This window comes from Pan paniscus, chromosome 5, assembly GCF_029289425.2.
Source record: "Pan paniscus chromosome 5, NHGRI_mPanPan1-v2.0_pri, whole genome shotgun sequence".
Lineage (NCBI taxonomy): Eukaryota > Metazoa > Chordata > Mammalia > Primates > Hominidae > Pan > Pan paniscus.
The window spans coordinates 146,248,585-146,251,796 of record NC_073254.2 but is presented as its reverse complement, the minus strand read 5'-3'; the positions used below and the strand labels follow the sequence as shown (position 1 = coordinate 146,251,796).

Here is a 3,212-nt window from a genome sequence, read left to right as displayed (position 1 = left end):
CAGCCTGGCCAACATGGCAAAATCCCGTCTCTACTAAAAATGCAAAAATTATCCAAGCGTGGTGGCACATGCCTGTAATCCCAGCTACTGAGGAGGCTGAGGCAGGAGAATTGCTTGAACCCAGGAGACAGAGGTTGCAGTGAGTCAAGATTGCGTCACTGCACTCCAGCCTGGGTGATAAAGTAAGATTCCATCTCAATTTTTTAAAAATTTGGTACATTTACAACATGGAATACTATGCAGCCATAAAAAAAATGAGATCATGTCCTTTACAGGAACTAGATGGAGCTGGAGGCCATTATCCTTAGTAAAGTAACACAGAAACAGAAAACCAAATACTGCATGTTCTCACTTATAAGTGGGAGCTAAATGATGAGAACACATGGACACATCAAAGGGAACAACACACATCAGGTCATATGGAAGGGTGGAGGGTGGGAGGAGGCAGAGGATCTGGAAAAATAGCTATTGAGTACTAGGCTTAATACCTAGGTGAAAAATAATCTGTACAACAAATCCCCATGACACGTTTATCTATGTAACAAACCTGCATGTGTACTCCTGAACTTAAAAGTTTAATTTTTAAAAAGATCAACAAAAAGAAATGTTTGTTTAAAAAAACAAAATTGAGAAACTTTAACTAGACTGAGAAAAAAATACCCCCAAAAAATAAAAGATTAAAAATTAGACATTACAATTGATACCACAGAAATACAAAGACACATAAGAAATTATTGTGAACAACTATACTCCAACAAATTTGATAACATAGAAGAAATGGATAAGTTCCTGGATTACAACCTACTCAGATTAAATTATCAAAAAAATAGAAAATCTGAACAGACCAAAGAGTGAGAAAATTGATTCTGTAATAAAAAGTCAGGGGTGCAGCAAGGGCAGACCTGGGGACTCCTCATGCTGCAGCTGTCCCCCAGCACCCCCACTGTAATCTCCGTGGAGCTGCGCAGAGCGGAGCCAGCAGGCTAACCCGGGCCAGCCACCAGGAGCCAGGCAGCTGGCGTCCAGACACAGTGAGGGGACTGATGCACGTACATGGCCCTGGCAGCCGCCATGGCAGACGGCGGCCCTGGCCCCAGGGCGGGGCAGTGGTGGCTCAGGACCACGTGTTTACTTTCAGAGCCCACCCCCCAGGGCCGCAGGAAGAGGTCTGGGCGGCACAGACGATAAGGGCCCAGTGAGGCGCCAAGGGAAGGTCACCATCAAGTATTACCACAAGGAGCTACAAAGTGCCTCAACCTGGAGGAGTGGATCATGGAGCAGCTGACACAACTCCCCGACTGCCAGGAAAAGGAGATCCCAGAACTGGAGTTGACGTGGATGAACTCCTGGACATGGAGAGTGAGGATGCCCAGGCTGCCAGGGTCGAGGAGCTGCTGGTTGACTGTTACAAACCCACCGAGGCCTTCATCTCTGACCTGCTGGACAAGATCCAGGGCATGCAGAAGCTGAGCACACCCCAGAAGAAATGAGGGTCCTTGACCCAGGTGAATGGTGGCTCAGGACAATCACTGTCCCCCCGACCTCATAGCAACAGCAATACCAGCGGACCCTGTGGCCAGGCTCAGTGCCATGAGCAGGTCTCTTCCCCTGCCCCCTTCGTTTTCCATTTTTGGGGTTCTTCATTGTTATTAAACCAATGAGACTTTTTGTGTTTTTATGTTGACTCTGTGGTGCAGGACCTTTAATAAAGCTAGGATATGCCTTTGGTGCAGCTAAAAAATAAAAATAAAAATAATAAAAAGTCTCGAATCAAAGAAAAACCAAGGATCTGATAACTTCACTGCTTAATTAGTTCTAAAGAAGAACTACTACCAGTGCTTCTCAAACTATTCCAGAAAATTGAAGAGGAAGGAAAACTTCCAAACTCATTTTATCAGGCCAGATTTATGTTGATTTCAAAACTGGATAAGGACTCAACAACAACAAAAAGAAAACTATAGGCCAATATTCCTGGTGAACATAGATGTAAAAATTCTCAACAAGATACTAGTAAACTGAATCCAGGAGCACATTTAAAAGATCATTTACAATGACAAAGTCAGATTCATCCCATGGATGCAAGGATGGTTTAATACATGCAAATCAGTAAATATGGCACACCACATTAACAGAAAGAAAGATAAAATGAAAAGGACCTTTTAGACCCCAAAATAGCTACAAGCAGAAAACAGGCTGAGAAAACTACTCGCTTAAAACACAGGCTAGGCCGGGCACAGTGGCTCACACCTGTAATCCCAGCACATTGGGATGCTGACGTGGGTGGATCATTTGAGGTCAGGAGTTCAAGACCAGCCTGGCCAACATGGTGAAATCCCATCTCTACTAAAAATACAAAAATTAGCCGGGTGTGGTGGCACACACCTGTAGTCCCAGCTACTTGGGAGACTGGGGCAGACGAATCACTAGAACACGGGAGGTGGAGGTTGCAGTGAGCCGAGATTGCACCATTACACTCCAGCCTGGGTGACAGAGCAAGACTCCATCTCGAAAAACAAACAACAACAACAACAAACAAACAAACAAAAAACAAAAAAACGCAGGCTACCTTTTATCGGCAATAGGAAGGAAGGATGACTCAAAGAATAAAAGAACCTAGGGAGTAAAGCCAAGAGCACAGTGGGACTCATTCCCAGAGCTCATAGGAATGAGAGCTTATCAAGGAAGTGCTAGCATATATCCTGCTGGATTTCAGAATTATTATGGACCAATGTTTCCTATGTGCCTCCCACTTTCCCCTTTTTTGAATGGAAAAGTTCCTAGTACTTTTCTTATTCCTCTTCCATTATTGTATTTTGAGTGGATTTGAGATGCAAATAATTTCTTTACTTCACAGGTCTTCAGAGGGATAGGAATTGTGTTTGAAGAGCTGTACTTGAAGAAACACACATAAGGAGCTTCATGTGCACTTGGACCTGATTTAGATGACGAGAACCTAGTCCTCAAGCTGATATTGTAATAAGAAGAAACTGAGGATTCTTGGGAGAGGATGAAATGTATTTTCTATTTGGAAGAGATGTGACCATTGAAGGTGAAAATGCAGACTCCATTGGTATTCACTTCATTGTGTATTCCCTTCCCATATTGACTCAATCTCCAGAATACTGTAAAAGTAACTATGTATGACTTCCAAAGTTAAGTCATAAAAGGTATTGCAGCTTTGATTTTGACCTATTGGATTGCTCCAAGAAAAC

At 43.3% G+C, this 3,212-nt stretch overlaps 1 pseudogene; it reads left to right on the top strand.

Annotated features, from left to right (window-relative positions):
* Positions 1 to 949: 949 nt before the first annotated feature.
* Positions 950 to 2,825, top strand: LOC100985967 (protein phosphatase 1 regulatory subunit 14B-like; annotated as a pseudogene).
* Positions 2,826 to 3,212: the final 387 nt, after the last annotated feature.